Consider the following 17,635-nt stretch of genomic DNA (forward strand, 5'->3'; position numbering starts at 1 on the left):
GATACTTGATCTGAGAAAGGATGAAGTAAACCTAAAAATGTTCTAAGAGAGCTTGTGGCTTATACAAGGTAACTAACCAGCCACTGTTTACTATCCTAACAGGAATCTGTAGGCATATTTCTTTTCTTTCTCTTTTTTCCTTTTTATGGGCAGCTTTTAAAAACCAAATCAAACCAACCAAACCAAATCACTGATAATTCAACAGCAGGTTCTAAATCACCCCCAAGACAGCAGCTAAACTCGGTTTAGACTTACAATGCGGTTTCTGGTGGTTGGATTGAAGAATGTATCTCTATCCTGAATATAAAAGTCTTTCATGGAGCTCTTCTCAAATAGGGCAATGAAAAACTCTTGTTCCGGTTGTTGATACTTTCATCCACTTGGAGGACTTTCATCAAACAGCAGAAGTTATCAAAGGCTGAGGACCGGGTTTTCAAATCATTGGGCTTCAGAGGCAATATTATGTGCAGTATCTCAGCGTATGTACAGAACACCTCCCACAGGGGGTGTACTTTTGCAAATACAAGCTTGTCATCCAAAACCTATATTGGGAGAATGAAAACACAAACCAGGAAAATATTTTCACATTTTTAGTATACAGATTTTTCCTACGTTGCTGGTAGTTAAAGCACTTGTGCAAACACACACATATGTCACACTGGTAAAAGTGAAGATATAATAAAAATAGATTTGCAATACATCATACATTTTTGCCTTAAAGATAATTTCTTTGTTGAAATTACTGAAAAGTTTTTTAAATTCCTTACAGTTCCTTCATAAAATAACCAATGTTTTAGATAAAGAAAAGCAAACTTGTTAATTTTTAGTCCAAATTAGTAACTAAAAATAGAAACACCAAAATATTCTTTGCAGTGGTATTGTAATGACAATTTTTTAAATTTCTGAAACCTAGAACTATTTACATATCTGTCCAATATATTGTTAAACAGCCATTAAAAGGGATTTAAAAGATTTATATTTATTGATATGGAATATATAATAAAAGGAGAAAACAAAAAAATGTGAAATAATAATTTTCCTTTTTGGAAGGGAAAAATATCTTCATTTGAACAAAAAAAAGTTTAGAAGGATTTTATGATCCTTTATATATAATTAAGGTACAGATGGTTTTTAATTCCACTGTTCTTTCACTTTCAATTTTGGGGGTAACTTTTTATAATAAAAAAATCTTTAAAAAGGTTCTTGCATAAATACATTAATAGATATATTTATGACTATATTCTCTGGCTATTAAAAAAGATCTCCTAGCTGTGGATCTGAAACTTACATTCCATAATGCAGATTCTGACTGACTCGCCTCCCAGCCCACAGCAAAGGCACGGCTAGTGTGACATGTTTCAAATACCGTTCCAAGGAACATGCAGGCTCCCAGCCAATGGCTGCAAGGGGACTGACACTGATCTGGTTGCTCCCAGCTGCAGACCATCACAGATGAGGTTAGATCCACAGGCTCATATTTTCTCTGTCAAAAGAAATCAGAAAGTGTTAGGCTTTTACTTACACCAGGGAACAAGAATTTGTTTTTTTATGCAAAAAAATAACAACAAACCAATTTGAACCTGATGAAAAGACATTTACTCAAAACAGCACAGTAGCAATGAAGGTGCTCTGGCAGACAGGGACTTGTTGGATTCCTGAGTGCTGGACTCCTCACATGGAATTTCCTTGGCACTCCAGAAGGCCTGTGGTTGTCCTCATGGGTTTGTGGCCATAAGTGGCGCACAAAAGTCTCTGGCTTTGCCACAGTTTCAAAGCCTTTTTGGCTTATGAAAGGTTTTGCCCTCAAATGGAGTTTTCTTGAGTCCAGTCACTGATGTCATTTACCAGAGTTACAGTCCAGATCTGATATTCTAGACTCTTAATATCTTGCAGACATTCAAATGGTTCAGGTTTGGATGTGTATTCACCTCTGCAGGCCTGGACCAAATCCGATAAAGACACCCGGACAAGTTCAGCAAAATACAAAGAAACTTTTCTCTCTGCAAGACTGAAATGTCTGTGAAGCTATAAAAACATCTGCACCTACAAAAATAGGGAACCAACTCATCAATAACATATCTATCCATAATGCATGGACATTCAAAATAAATACTGTATCTACTCCTATTAAATTCTATCTTGCTTTTGCCAAACTGTGTCCTAAACTGAAAGGAAAGTAGGTAAATGTAGAGAATTTTTTACCTTTTAAGAGAAAAAGGAACCCTCCTACTCGGTTGGTGGGAATGTAAATTGGTGCAGCCTCTATGGAGGACAGAAAAGAGGTTCCATAAAAAAATGAAAATAGACTTCCGTGTGATCCAGCAATCCCATTCATGGATATATGTTTGGAGAAAAATTTAATTCAAAAAGACACATGCACCCCAATGTTCACAGCAGCACAATTTAAAATAGCCAAGACACTGAAACAACCCAAATGTTCACTGACAGATGACTGGATAAAGAAGTTGTGGTATATTTTATATATATATATATATATGTATATATACATGTATGCATATATATATACACGCATATATACACATGAACACACACACAAATGGAATACTGTTCAGCCACTAAAAAATAAAATAATGACATTTGCAATAACATGGATGGACCTACAGGGTATTATGCTAAGTGAAATAAGTCAGAGAAAGAAAAACAAATATTCTATGTATTAACTTATATGTATATCTAAAAAATAAAACAAATTAATGACTATAATAAAACAGAAATAGACTCACAGGTACACAGAACAGACTGGTGGTTACCAATGGGGAGAAGGAGAAGAGGGGAGGCAGGAAGGGGTTAGGGGATTGAGAGGTAAAAAGTACTAAGTATAAAATGGATAGGTTACAGGGCTGTATCATACAGCACAGGGAAATATAGCCATTATTTTATGGTGACTTTAAATGGAATATAATCTATAAAAATGTTGAGCCTCTGTTTTGTACACCTGAAACTAATATGATGCAAATCAACTACTCAATTACAAAATTTTTAATCAAAGTTTTCTTTTCATATTATTTGCAATAAGTTAGAAGCCAGCACTGTCAACAGAAACATAGTGCAAGTCACAATTTTCCAGTAATCCCATTTAGAAAATAAAAAGGAACAAGTGAAATTAATTCCAGTAATAATTACATTTATCCCAAAATATCCAATATACTATCATTTCAAAAGTGTGATTGACACTTTTAAAACTTATTAATAATATTTTACATTATTTTTGTTGTACAAAGTCTTGAAAATCTATTATGTATTTTCCACTTATAGAACATCTCAATTCACAATAGCCACATGTGGCTGGTGGCTACCATACTACACAGACCAGATTACACCATTCACACTTCTGATAAATTAACTGCTCTTACTTATTTAAAAAACTTGCAGAAAAGGGTTTAGATATTCCCTCTATCAAACAAAGCAACCTTGACAGGTGGGGATTATTTTCATTATAAAGTGAAAAATAAAGGTAAGAGAGCCATGCTTACATGTATGTTAAGGTAACAATACCTTCTTAATTCATTCAGGACTTTACAATCTTTCTTCATATGCCAAGGATTCACTGTCACTGCGCAATGTTTTTCACTACTATCATCTTTGTGATTGAGAGGCTTCTGATGACCCTGCTTTGTGCTTCTGTACATAAAGTAACAAAACAGAGAAAAAGACCTTATTAAAGATAATTTAGGGGGGAGGGTATAGCTCAAGTGAAAGATCATGTTCTTAGCATGCACAAGGGCCTGGGTTCAATCTCCAGTAATTCTTCTAAAAATAAAATAAATAAATAAAAACCTAATTACCACCCCCCAGCAAAAAATTAATTTATTACTTTAATTAAAAGTTTAAAAAAGATAATTTAGTGCAGGCTTATCAGGCTACAAGAGCTACAATGAATGCCCCCACCCATTAATTTAGAAGAAGTCTCACAGTATTTCTCAACATAAAGGCTAAAATATAATTGAGAACACTTCCTGATGGTCAGCATCATTTTAACAAAAATGTAGATAATTACGTCCCTGTTGTCAAATTTCTGTCAGAGTTGGGCATGGAACATTTAGTTAGTAAAAGTGATTTTGCAGCTCTCTTTGAAAGAAATGCTGAGAAATGATCTTTTCTGTTGGAAATTAGCCTGCTTTTAAATTCTTCAGTAGGCATAAGTGTTTACAAACCAGGCAGGAACTGGATTATATTTTACATATACTTTAGAAACTGATTTGAATTTTGCCCTCTACCTGCAAGGCTATTTCTTAGGTAATAACATAAGCAGGCCACTATACTAAATTTTGTTTCCCTGTTTGCTTAATCCTCACAACAACTCTGTAAGCTGCTATTATTACCCCCATATAACAGATAAAGAGCTTGAGGCAGAAAATAATTTGGGTAACTTGGTAAATGGTGGAGCTGGGTAAGACTGCAGCCAGTCTGACACTCAGGTCCATTCTTCTCACCAATGTCTGATACTGCTACCTACATTCAGCAATGACCGCTAATTTCATATTTAAGTGTGTCATTTCTAAAAGTGCAAAGCTATATTAGTACTGCTGTGTAAATTATCCGTTTGAGATGTGATTGCCAAAAAAAAAAAAAAGAAATAAAATCAGGGTGCCACTGAGGGGGGGCAAACTGCATATGGACGGACACAAGGGGACTTTGTGAGGACAAAGTTGCACAAATCTAGAAATAGCTAAAATGGCTGACTTGTACAATTATAATGTGTGAATTTTATGGCCTGTAAATTACACCTTAATACAGATATTAAATTAAGAAACTGGGATACAAAATTAAGACTAAAACACATATATAAATCACACAAAGAACAACAGGCAAATATCATTATTTACTGCACCATTGTCCTTGATGCAGCTTCCTATCCTCACCCATTCCTGAAAGGATGATTCATTTTTAAAATAGTCTTTTAATTTATTCAGCAAATAATTTTTGATTGCCTACTATGTACCCAGGACTAGTCTAGGCAGTTGGAATAGATAAATAAACAATACAAAAGTCCTGTCCTCACGGAGCTTTGTTGGAGTCTAGCTGGGATGGGGGTGGAGATGACAATTCACACAACAGAGCAGCAGAGGAGGTGGCATGTTAGGAAAGAGGAACCATGGAAAAATCAAAAAAGGGCAAGGTAAAGAGAGTTTAGGGTATGGGATGAGGGTGATGTTGTATTAAATACCAGAGCAGGCCACACTGAGGACTGAGGTTAGAACTAAGACTTGGAGGTGAGAAGTCCCAGGTGGACGGAATAACCATCACCGAGGCCAGCGTGCACTTCGCATGTTCCAGAATGGGGGCACGGCTGGAGCTGCGGAGAAGGGTCAGTGCAGATCCTGTATGGCCTTGGAGGACGTTGTAAGGACTGTGGCTTTTACCCAGAGTGAAATGGGGAGGCACTGCAGAAGGACGACACAATCTAACTTAGGTTTTCGAGGCTCACTTGACTGCCAGGTGAGAATAGTCGAAACGGGTCAGAGATGAAAGGAGGGAAGCCTCTGAGAAGGGCTGTGCAGGAGGAGAGGACAGTGGCTCAGGGTAGGGAAGCAGCAGTGGAGGCAGGAACCATGGTGAGAAGTGGCTGGGTTCTGGATATGTTTTAAAGGCAGTGTTAAACCAGATCTATTGACAGAATTCATGTGGTATGTCAGTGAAAGTCAGAATAACTCCAAGTTTTTTGACCCAAGCAGCTGGATGGATTAAGTTTCCACTAACTGAATGGGGGAGGTTGCAGGAAGAACCAGTTTGGGGTGTAGGAGAACAAAGAGCTCAGTTTTTACACATGTTGCTTTTAAGATATCAGAGTTTCAAGTGAAGATGTCAAATCAGCAGAAGATTGTAAGAGTCCAGAGTTGGAGAGAAAAATTCTAGCAGGAGACAGAAATGTGGGAATCATGGGTCACACAGGTGGCACAGGAAGACATGAAACCCAGGTACTCAAACATTAAGATAACCTGGCATTAACCATAGAAGTTGTCCTTGAGGGCCTGCCTACTAGGTGTGGATATCAGTCCTATTTCCTGACCACTCGAGTTTTAAAAAGCAACTTACAAATGAATTCGTGCAAGACACTGCCTCCAGTGGGTGGGTCCAGAGCTGGAGTGGGAGAATTGGATGGTGCACACTACTTCCTACAGTAGAATGTGTGTGTGTGTGTGTGTGTGTGTACACATGTGTGTGTGCGCAGGGGGATGAGATACACCTGGCTTAAGAAAAAGAGCTAGTAAGTCTAGAAGCTGAAAGATGAAAGAACATCCAGATATGGTAGAGGGAACAGGGGAAACACTGTGTACTGTAAGACATATCCCCATAATGCCATTTCCCACCATCCTTTCATCAGGAACACAGTTGGAAAGGGGGGAATTATGTAGATATGTGTGATGTACACAAACTTTCTGAGTATGTAACACAGAATATCTACATATGTAGCAAGTTAGTGATATTTATATATGCTTCAAGTTTAAAAACAAGTTCACAACAGAGGGAAAATAAAATACTGAGGAGTGGTAGAAGTATCATAGAAGGCCTTTCAATGCTCAGAATGGAAGCAAAAGCAGCTTCACCCAACAAAGAACGTCAATAAGGGTCAAGAATGTTTATATTTGCTTAAGAAATTGAGAGTTACAACTTCCTGCTTTAAAGAATTAACATAAGACAGATACAACACTATAAGCAACGTCTATACTGGAGCTTTCTTAAAGCTATTTTAGTTCCTGCTTGTTCTGATGTACTCCAGACACTCTGCAAAGAAAACCTTCTATTCAAAGGCTTAAAGGAATAAAATAAGAAATAACACTGCATTCTTTTCAGTGGTCTCTGTACTGAAAGTCACTTGCAAATGCAGCACCCTGCCACAGGTCCACATTTTTAACAATAAAGACCTTTGCGCAATTTTTCAATTGCTATGTGACTTTGGGTCAGTCTCTCACTAAGAAGCAGAATGGAGTACCAGAAAATGACACATCAGGTCTAAAACTACAGATGTGGGAGATGAACCTACACCAGGAAACAGCTAAGTGGGAGGGTAAGGTTTACCTTTTAAGTTACCGTAAGTGCAGTTACACCTGCTCCCTGCTTCCCCTGTGAAGTGAAGAGCTAGTCTTTTCCAGAAAAGCTCTCATTCTGAGAACTGTCTTCTTTAAAATATTCGGAGATTCTCTTTTAAGGTTCTTGCACTTTTAAGCCTTTCCCCAACTCTACATCCTATAACAAGTGTAAAAATTATCCTATAGCCTATTGTTACAGAACATACTCTACAAAAGCTGAGGTTTCCCAGGGTTTGGATCCCAGAACTCTGCTACCAGATAATCCTAAAGCTTTCCTTCCATAACAGACTCTTCCGCCAATTCCCAGCTGCGGGCAAATTCGGCTTCTCAGATCAGGTAACTTTCTAACGCTGCCTACGAACACTCTGCTGCCAGTAAAGGAACTCTCAGACAGAAAGCACACAATGCCCCTAGTGAGGGTTGCCTCCTTCAATCAATCAAGATGCCATCACCAAGCAAATATTTAAACCTACTGCAAAACCTCTAAAGACATCTTACAAACAATATAGTTTGTATAGATGCATACTATTTGCTCTGGAATAGTGATTTCCAATGGAAGGAACAAAGGACCACATGACCCAAGCAATTTTTTAAAACTGCACATAACCATCCCTCTTCACGTGAGGATTCAGGCAACACGGTCTTACAGGCCTAGGTGTAACAGAATGACAGCACCTCTAGGAGTAGGTTGAAAAGCAGCGAGGTAGACTTCTAGTGAAAGGGGGTGATGTAATAGGCCCCATCGCCCACTTACCTACCAGCACAGGACAGTCATCTCAGATCGAGAACAAACACTTTGGGAAACAGAGGTTGTTTATATTTTTATGGTATTCTGGTGGAAATAATGCCCTGAGTCATGTGAAGTTGTGGCTGCAAAATTGAACAGGGGACTGGACACTTTCACATTCAGGACAAAAATAGCCCCTGGATAGCCACCATATCTGCTCTCCCCTTTGCCTGTTCACCCCAAAAGCTGCAGGACTCTCCTGCTTGCAATGACACCCACCACTTCTCACAAATTCTTGCCAAGTTCACATCAGCAGCTGGTGGTGTCAAAGTCACCATTTGTACTGCTATGAAGTCCCTCCATTTCTTTATATCCCTTCTATTTTCTCTGTTGTCTTCCTAGCTACACTTGCATTCACAAGATAGTTACCGCACTAACATTGCCTCTGTAATCAGTCCAGGATATAGGAAGTAGAGATTCAACTGTAACCAGTCCCAGAATACTTGTCATGCCACACTAGTGTCCCAAAAAATACTCTGGCATCCCTCATCTCACTCAAAGGACCACTGCATTACTTAGAGGTTGTAAAATTAGAGGGCTTTCTCTACTGGGAAACACTGTGGCTTGTGGTAGAGTTGTGATTTCAGTTTTTGCAACTACTTACAGGCAAAAAGACATGGCCCGCAAATTGTCTTCAAGCGTTTGGTATTTAAACTTTCATTAGATACAGAGCCGGTGGACTAACCGTAATCTATGAACATATGGTCATATTATCAAATAATGTTCATGTCTACCTTACAGACATGTAAGAACTTGGATTACACCTGCAAGCCTCTAGGACTTTAGAATTAGATGTGAAGCATCCTGTGAGATAAAAAACCTCCTATCCAGTCACAGAACACAATTATAGACAACATGACACTAATGTCACTGAATACATTAGTATAGTCCATGTATGGTTAAGTTACATCTCCAATTTCTCAGAGCTGGAAAGGAGATGTCTAGAAAAGCTGGAAAAGCCCAATTACCAAAACAGCTCAAAAGTTAATGCAGACTCCTGCACCTCCCAGAGCAGAGGGCGGAGGGGGCATTGCCCAACACTCTGTCCTCCCCCAGGATGTGGCATGTGGGGAAGCAGGCAGGAATGGGTGGCTGGGACTCGGAGGTGGAGAGGTGATGAAAGCAAGAGTGGAACTGCTCTGGTCCTAGAACAACAGAGCTGTAAAAAGCTCGGCTTCAGTTCAACCAACTCCCTCTCCCACTTTCCCTCCCACCTACGTGACAAACAGAGCACAGCCAGGCACTTTCTGCCCATGACGGTGACTACTAGTAGGAAAGGGACCAGGATAAAAGCATGTCCTATAAAAGATCAGTCTGATTTTAAGGCTATGTTATAAACAATGAACAGCACTGTCAGAGTGGGACACTTGTGTGGCGCTCAAGTAGGGAGGAGGAGGTTGAGGATCCATTTCCAGCACTTCCATGTCTTTTATCACTCCTATTTCTGACCTTTCCTTTGCCACTTTTTGAAGCACTGCCATCACTGGCAGGTAAAGGGGCAGCAATGTGACTTGGCCGTTTGGCTGATGGGGCTACATTTCCCAGCAGTGGAATGAAAAGGCACTGGAAGAGGATCAGCTGGAAGATGTGAACTGCGGTCCTGGCCTGTGCCAAACACTAACCAGGAGACCCTGGGTTAGGCTCTTAGTCTCTCTGGGCTTCCGGCTGTTTACTTATAAAAGAAGGTTTTGTCATTGCACAAATATATCCAATATGAAATGTAACATGAAAGTCAAACATAATGACATCTCACCTGCTTGCTTCAGGGAACTGTACAAGCACTGAACACTATGTGAATGTAAACACAGTCTTAAGAAAACTATTGAGGTAAAGCACTAAACTGAACATGGAGATAAAGTTTTATGGATTTTCTTGGCTTTCTTTTTTAATTGCAACACTGAATTAATAGTTATTAGCTATAATCCACACCACCACCACTGCGAATAAATAAAGAAGGTAAGCACTGCCTGGATGCCTGTTATTGCCCGATGCTAAGCAGGGTGAGGGGTATAAAGGAGGCTGAACAAGTGAGTCTTCTCCAGTTACCAGCTAAGTGAGGAGACACATTGGAAACCACCCAGGAATGGTACCAAGTCAGTACTCAAATCCAAGATTACAGACTACTGATCATAAACAGTACAGGAATACAAAGAGGAGCTAGAAGTATTTGGAATAACTAGGGAAGACTCTATGAAGGGGATGGGGCTCCAACTAGTTCTCAGGGCAATTCTAAGCTGTTTTAACTGAGGACTGGATAGGAAAAGGCTGGTGACTCCTGGTTTTTAATAAGGCACAGGTTACCCTAGGAGGCTAAGTTACATAATGATTGGAACAAATAAGGTAAGTCCAAAATGATGAAGGGTCGAGACTCCCTGGCTGAGATCTGGTTGTGTTAAGTCTTTGACTTGACTGTAGATGTGGGAGCACCAAAACTGTAGGTTGACTGAAAGGGGGGAGAGAATATCCAAGAATTCAGCAGAAGGAAAAATTCATGTATCAGGGATGAAAGCTCTTCATCAGAGTATCAGCAATCAGAATAGACACTTGAAACCAAAAACATACAGTTCAAGAAGCTGACAAAATGTGGAGGGTGGTGAGAGAAAGATAAATCAAAGACCACTCCAAGCCTTTGTGTATTCAAGACCGAAAGAATGATTATCCCACTGAATAAGTGGAGACGCTGCAAGAAAAAAGATTATGAAATCAGCTTTAGACATGTTGAATCTGACGTATGAGCTAAGAGTAGGTTTTCTCTAAGAAGCTCAAAATTCAAAACTGAAGCACAGATGTTGAGTACAGGCTTAAGATGCAGATGGACAAGACATGATAAATCTCCTAAAAGAAAACATAGGGAAAACATTATCTGACATAAATCTTAGCAACATTCTCCTAGGGTAATCTACCCAGGCAATGGAAATAAGAGAAAAAATAAACAAAAGGGACATAATTAAACTCATAAATTTCTTCACAGCAAAGACAACCATAAGTAAAACAAAAGGAAACAACAACCTACGAATGGGAGAAAATATTTGCAAATGATACGACTAACAGAGGCTTAATTTTCAGAATATATATAACAGCTCATACAACTTAATAACAAAAAAACAAACAACTCAATCTTAAAATAGGCAGAAGACCTAAACAAGCATTTCTCCAATGAAGACACAAATGGCCAATAGGCACATGAAAGAATGCTCGATATCACTAATAAACTGAGAAATTCAAATCAAAACTATAATTAAGTATCAGCTCCCATCATTCAGAATGGCCATCGCTCAAAAGTTCATGAATGATAAATGCTAGAGAGGCTGTAGAGTGAAGGGTACCCTCTTACACTGCTGGTGGGAATCTAGTTTGGTGTAGTCATTATGGAAAGCATGGAAATCCCTGAAAAAACTAAAAGTAGACTTACCCTATGACCCAGCAATCCCACATCTGGGTATATAACTGGAAAGAACTCCAATGTGAAAAGATACCTGCACACCAGTATTCACAGCACCACTGTATACAAGAGCCGAGACATGGAGGAAAGCTAAATGTAGCAACAGATGACTGGATAAAGAAGTTGTGGCATATTTATACACTGGAATACTACTCTACCATGAATAGGACAAAATAAAACCATTTGCAGCAACATGGATGGAGCTAGAGATCGTCATTCTAAGTGAAAGCAGCCAGAAACAGAAAAATACCAAATGATACCACTCATATGTGCAATGTAAAAAAAGAGAGGAAAAGACACTGTGAACTCATCTACAGAACAGAAACAGACTTGCAGACTTAGTAAACAATCAAGGTTACCAGGGAAAGGGGATAGGAAGGGATAAATTTGGGAGTTCGAGATTTACAAATGTCAGCCACTATATATAAAAAGAGATTTTAAATTAAGTTTCTTCTATATAGCACAGAAACCTATGTTCATTATCTAGCAATAACCTATAATGAAAAAGCTGATACAGCCACCAACTGAGGAAGCAGGAGAAGAAAGGAGAGTTAGTTATGCTGGGCTAGAGCCCACTTCTAGAATTCTTGTCAGCCACTGAGGCTGCCCCGAGTACACTGAGCTTTCCTCCCAGGGACAGGCTGACATGACATGCGTCCTGCAAACCTGGGGCAGCAGAGGCCGTCCCCAGGTCTGGCCCTAGGGGAGATGGGAGCAAGTCCACCTGCTCCCCTTGGGGCAGCACCCCTCCCTGCAGCCCCCGCCACCTGACTGCACCACGCCTGCATCTCAGGAAACCACTGACTTGAAAACAACTGATCCACGAACCTGGGGCAGCGGCAGGGAGATGGGCAGCGACCTGGCAAGCTGGTAGACTTGCCCCCATCTCCCCCATGGCCTGTCCAGGGCTCGGCCTCTGCTGCTCCAGGCACGGTCCGCAGGTCAGCCTGCTCTCGGGAGGAGGGCACGGTGTGGTTGAAGGCAGTGGCGGGTTATGGGGTCTGCCCATGGGAGCCCTTGGATTTGCTTCAAACTCCCCAGCGCATGGCCTGAGCTTGGCCTCTGCTGCCTCAGGTTCGTGGAACTCAGGTTACAGGTCAGCCTGCTCCTGGAAGGCGGGTGCTGTGCTGTCAGGGAAAGGCGGCAGCTGCGATGGCGGGATTGGGGCTGCCCTGTGAGAGCGCGGGGGTTGCAACAATTTCCCGCTGCTGCTGCAGCCATCCCAGCACACTCATCGCACCGAGCCCATCTCCCAGGAGCAGACTGACCTGTAACCTGAGTCCCACTAACCTGGGTCTTTAGAGGCCGCCCCCAAGGTCAGGCCGCAGGTAAGATGGGAGCAAATCCATGGGCTCTCATGGGGCAGTCCCCATTCCATCCGAGGCCCCGCGACCGCACCGCACCCACCTGCAAGGAGCAGGCCATCGTCTGAGGGCCAGTCGGAGATGCTCTGGAACCGTCCGGCGCCCTCCCAACTCCCGGGGCTGTACCTGCTCTCCTAAACCCGTGTATAAGCGGCGGAAAAACACGGTGTTCAGGAACTACTAATACCGGGGTTACCACGAACCACAGCGGCGGCTGGGACCCGCCTCAGGGTCCTAACGGGACGCGCGGCCGGGACCTCACCTCCGCACCCCTCCCTGGGCGCCTCCTCAGCTGCACAGCCCAGGCGTCACCCGCCGGCTCCCCGAGCAGCGCGCCCCCACCAGCGCCCTCTTAACTGTCCGGCAGCGGCAGCCGAGCCGCGGGCAAGCGGCGGCCCAGGCCCCAGGCCGTGTTCCTCTTCCAGGAGCTGGTCCAGGAGCAGCCGGCTGCCGCCAGCTTCCACGCGTTCTGGGTGGGTTCCGGCGTCCGCGCGTCTGTCCGTCTGCGCGTGCGCGCCCCTCCTCCTCCCGCCCGCAGCGCAAACTGCTCGGGTGGGTCTCCTGCTTTACCGGCCCTGGCCGCTGGGGCCGGGAGGAGCCAGGTGGGGCCCCTCCTGCTTGTCCCGCCGGGTCTCCATCCCCAGAGCCTTCACCCAGCCACCGACTGGGTCCTGGCATTGAACTAGAACCACGACTGCCCTAGGCCAGGCCTCACCCACCCAGCCCCACTTTCCCTGCTCAACTTCCCCTCCCTGTTACTACCCTCCCACCACTGGCCAGGCCCAGTCTCCCACCAGACCTTGAAGACAGGGCTCCTTCTCCTCACACCATGGTCCCTGCCCTGACACTCCATCCTGCTAGGTCCTAACCTATGGCCCCTACACCCACAAGCTTACCCCTCATGCCTCAGCACAGGACACCCAACATCCTGAAATTATCCCCCTCACCTCTCAGCCAGGTCATTTCCACTCTGATCGGGCCCCACACCTCTCAACCTGTACCCCCACACCATGGGATCCCCTTAAATCTGAGTGCACCCCTACCCTGAGCTCACTCACTCACCCTTCACCCTGTGGTTGGGGTGGGGAAATCCGTGCTCCAGTAATGATGACTACTGCCACCAGTGGGGGATCGAGCCTAGTGTGCACCTTCAGAGTTAATGTCTGAGGCTACAGGGTGAGGCAGGCTGGGATGAAGGTGGTTCCAATTCCTGCCTTGGCACCCTGATCCCTGCAGCCTGTGCCTGAACTGACCTGATGGGTCAGGTTGATCCCAGACTGCCAGCCACTGGCCTTGGGCTTTCGGTGGTTGATGGTCCTGATGGTGATCTGGACTCCTAGGGCGGAGGCACTGGGCACGCGGACCTTTGGGGTGGGGGAGTTCAGAGTATGCACTTAATCCCAGGGTTAGACATCAGATGGTGGGCTGTGTGCATGGGGCTTTGTGCATGGCATGGACTCAGCACAGGTGGGTGCAGGGAACTTGTTCATTCACACCAGGCCAGAGGGAAGAGGGAAGGGAGCTTTTAAAGTGTCAAAGTGAGGAAGCCAAAGCTTTAGAGCAAAGTAGGAAGGTGCACTGGCCAGGCCACCATGGATCTTGCCGCAACGCTTGTCCCTTGCATCAGGGGAGACTGGCAGTTGACTGGCCAATGAGACATCCCCTGCTGTGGTATAGTTTACAGGCAATTGAAGGCATTTTGAAAGGTAATTTTAATCCAATAATTTTCAGTTTCTCTGTGGTAGATTAGGTCCAAAATCATGGTGAATCTGGCAGGGATCCTGCCTGAAATCCAGCCTGGGACAGTGGAGGACCCACCCAGGAATCATCCACTTAGCTCTCACCAAAAGTCACTGTAATAGAGAAGAACAAATCTGACTCCATATTGGATCTGTTCCTTTTCCTTTAACCCTCTGCCGTGTTATCTAGGCTTAGACTTGCAAGCTCTGCACTTTTTGTAAAACAGTGTTGCCTTTAGCCTGAAATAAACAGGAGAGCCTATTCTCAAAAGTCTGAGCTTTAAGGATATTAACACTTTGCACTCCTATAAAGATAACAAGTTGCAGAATAGAAAAAGTTTGTTTTGTTGCAGGTTTTGCAGGAACACCATGATCTGACCCACGTGGACAGCTGCAAAGGATTCCAAGAACAAAGAATTCCTACACCAACAAGTTTGCAACAACCAACCACAGCCCCTCCCCTTTTTAGTAGAAAAGGAGCCTGAAGTTGACATGGGGAAGATGGTTCTCCAAGATATTAGTCCGCCATTATCTTGGTTTACAGCTGTTTACGTAGACCAGGTCATAGTGCCTTTGTAAATCCCCTAACAAAACAAAAGTAGTTTTCTATTCTACAACCTGTTGTCTTTATATAAGTGCAAAAGTGTTAATATCCTTAAAAAATCAAAGCCTTGAAAGTAGGCTCTTCTGTATATTTAAGGCTAAAGGCAACATTGTTTTACAAAAGGTGCAGAGCTAGTAAAACTAAGCCTAGAAAAGAGGGCAAAGGGTTAAAGCCAAAAGGACAGATCTTCTATGGAGTCAGATTTTTTCTTTTCTATTATACTATATTCTATTTTTGTTTTAAGTATATAAGAATAAAGTTTAGCCTTTTCCCATTTTAAATTGTGCAATTTTAAGGAGCATTAATTGCATTCACAGTGCTGTGAGACCAGCACCACTTGTTTCAGACTATTTCCTTCCTCAAAGTAAAAGCTTGTATACAAAGAGCACCCCACGTCCTACCTCCCCTAGCCCATGACAAGCCCTAATCCCCTTTCTCTCTCTATGTCTTTACGTATCCTGGAGGTTCCCTATCAGTGAAATCGTATAAAAGGTGGCTTTTTTTTGGTTTGTCTGCCCACATATCTTAAGTAGGGACGGGTGAATTATTTTTTTTTTGTTTTCACGTGAATTAGCATTTTTGTATTTTGAGAGGAAAGTCCAGATGGATTAAAGATGAGACGTACCAAATGAAGCCCTTTTAGTAACTCTGTGTATAATCTCGGGGTAGGCACTGCTGTTCTAACTGTGAAACCAGAGCCAGAAGGGAGATGCTTAGCTCTTCTTGTGGCAAAATAAATCCAAACAAAAGCAGAAAACAAAGGCCAACAAAGACAGCTGGAAAGACAAACCACAGCCTGGAAAAACCTTTCCTCATGACCCAAGATCGGAAAAAAGCTTCACATCCCTGTGGTCCAAAAAGCTCTTGAAGCCCAGTGTTCTGAAAAGAAACAAAACACACAGAGTCAGTTCCAACGAGAGGCAGTGCAGGTGGCCGGTTTGTACTGGAGATGCTTGACCTCTCAGGTGAGGACACAGGCAGACAGACAGACTGCAGAGACAGCATTGGCCACCATCACCCTGGCAGGTCTTTAGCCCGGTGACAACCAGCCCTGGTGACAACGTGAGCAGGCAGAGGCCCCAGGAGGTACCCTGGAAGGAAGAGCAAATGGACGCTCCTCTCCGGCAGAACAAGGTGTAGGATGCATCAAAGTGCCACAGGTGCATCCCTTCCCTAGCAGTGCTGAGCCTTAGAGAAGATCCCACCAAAGTGCTTGCACAATTTTCAAAGATAATGTTTCTTCAGTAACATGAATTCAAAATAATCAATATGTCGTCAAGGGATTTTCAGAAGTGACCTGCCCTGGACCCGTACAATACACACACATAAATACACACATATACACATAAATATATACACACATACATACAGGAAAAGAGACAGACAGACTGAAACACAGAGAAGCAGGGGGAGACAGAGAAACAGAGAGAGAGACAACTCAGAGAGGCACTGAGAGACAGAGACAGAGAGAAGGAACACTGGAGCTGGTAATGAGTGGAACTCACATACATTTTCACAAGTCAGTCTATGTGTCAGAACCCGGTCCCAAAGTCGATCCACCCTCCAGGGGAGGGTGTGGGGATCCCACAAGGGTGTGGGGATCCCACAGGGGTGTGGGAACAGAAGGCAAAAAATAGGAAGCCATTGTGGGGCAGCCCACCACAGAGGCCGAGACGGGACACTGGGCCTGTATGTCAACATGACAGAATGACCTAGGAGGTTGTATGCCAGAGCGGACGATGTCAGAGTTGTATTTAATTTCAGTCTCACGACTGTGAGCGGGGAAGCAAGCAGCAAGGAAAGTGACTTTCTCCAGACCCCAGGGCAGACCCCGGCCTGTGTGGGGTGTGCTTTGCACTCCGCCAGCCCTCTGTGGGTTCCTTCCTTTGCTGAGTCTGTGCACGATCTCCCTGTGATGCCAGCCCGTGGGGGTGACAGATGCAATAGGTGTTTCTAGGTCTAGAGACAGGATGGCTTCTCTAGGAAGCAGGGGCCAGAATGATCCCCACTGTGCTGATGGGGGATTGGGGAGACCCTGAGAGGCACATGGCTTGTCCAGGATGATAACACTGCTGAGTAGGGGGAGCCAGGTCTGAACCCAGCTGTGTCTTCAGAGCTGCGGCACTGGTTGCATCCAGGACTCCCCAGGGCTATGGGGGGGGCTGAGTTGGTGTCACTGTGTGTGGACATGGCATGGAGTGAGAAATGAGAGATTGGAAGCCCAGAAAGGCCCTTGAGGAGCTTTGTGTCAGGAGGAAGCTTGGAGAAGTGGACCCCAGGAAGTGACCTCACTTCCCTGGCAATAGAGCCCAACAGAACTTGGAACCGAAGTCACCAGGCACCCGCTCTGTAGAGAAGTCCCTACTCAGCTCACCTGGTTGGAGACAGAGGCATGTTCTGCTGCATCCCATTATCCTGAGGCCACAGGCCCCGGAAAGCCCTCAGCGAGGGTCTCTACCAACGCTGCCGGCACTGGGTCAGGTCTCACCCAAGGCGCCTCTGGCCTTTTGGCCAGAGAGACCCAAAGGTAACACAGGGAGGCCCAGGGCAGGCCCCCCCAGGCTGGGCCACCACTCAGATCCCATCCAGGTAGCCACACGGCCCCATCCTGCCTGGTGGAGGTGGAGCAGTCATGTTGGGGATGGGT

General features: G+C 43.9%; 1 long non-coding RNA gene across 2 annotated transcripts; it reads right to left on the minus strand.

The window, feature by feature from the left end:
• Window positions 1–304: 304 nt before the first annotated feature.
• Window positions 305–13,137, minus strand: LOC140694747 (uncharacterized). 2 transcript variants are annotated; one of them, XR_012070364.1, is made up of 5 exons: window positions 12,908–13,137; window positions 3,495–3,642; window positions 2,203–2,262; window positions 1,417–1,483; window positions 305–542 (listed from the first exon to the last, which is right to left on the minus strand). It is a non-coding gene; the product is annotated as an uncharacterized lncRNA (long non-coding RNA). The 2 variants fall into 2 exon arrangements; XR_012070363.1 differs by lacking the exon at window positions 305–542 and having other exon boundaries at window positions 1,312–1,483.
• Window positions 13,138–17,635: the final 4,498 nt, after the last annotated feature.

Source organism: Vicugna pacos, unplaced genomic scaffold (genome assembly GCF_048564905.1).
Source record: "Vicugna pacos unplaced genomic scaffold, VicPac4 scaffold_103, whole genome shotgun sequence".
Classification (NCBI taxonomy): domain Eukaryota; kingdom Metazoa; phylum Chordata; class Mammalia; order Artiodactyla; family Camelidae; genus Vicugna; species Vicugna pacos.